The following is a 532-nucleotide window of genomic DNA, read 5'->3' as shown; positions in this document are numbered from 1 at the left end:
CTCAGGTGTCGAGGTCAGGTCTGCCATGGATGATCTCTCGTACCCTACTGGACACTCTGGGGTGGAATGGCGAGTCCTGTCTGGAGCGTGCAGAGAGATGACTACTGGAGATGGAACATGTGTCTGGGAATCGGAGTTGATGGTTGCTTCGTTTTTGATGACTCACACAGTGTGGGAATATTCACACAGCCCATTACACACGCAACTGTTATCCCAACCAGAGTATTTTTTAGTCTCCATTAGATCGTTTTTTTACTGCAATGAAAATAAACAAACACATTTCCGAGTTCCACTGTGGTTTGGGAAATTTAGGATTTTGTGCAGCTACAGTATTTCCAATAAGTTTCCCCCTTTCTAAACAGCAATCAAACTCTTAGGAAAGATTTCTGAATTTCTTATCATTCATTTGAGATGACAAACTCTGTCATAAAGCATTATCTCTGACGTACATTTTGCCTCTTAAAAACCCACATTTCCTTCTAAATTTCCTGAGGATCAGAGATCCAGTTTCAGTCTTGTTATTGTGTGAATG

Source organism: Abramis brama, assembly GCF_963993115.1.
Source record: "Abramis brama genome assembly, chromosome: 14".
Taxonomy (NCBI): domain Eukaryota; kingdom Metazoa; phylum Chordata; class Actinopteri; order Cypriniformes; family Leuciscidae; genus Abramis; species Abramis brama.
This window is presented reverse-complemented; position numbering follows the sequence as displayed.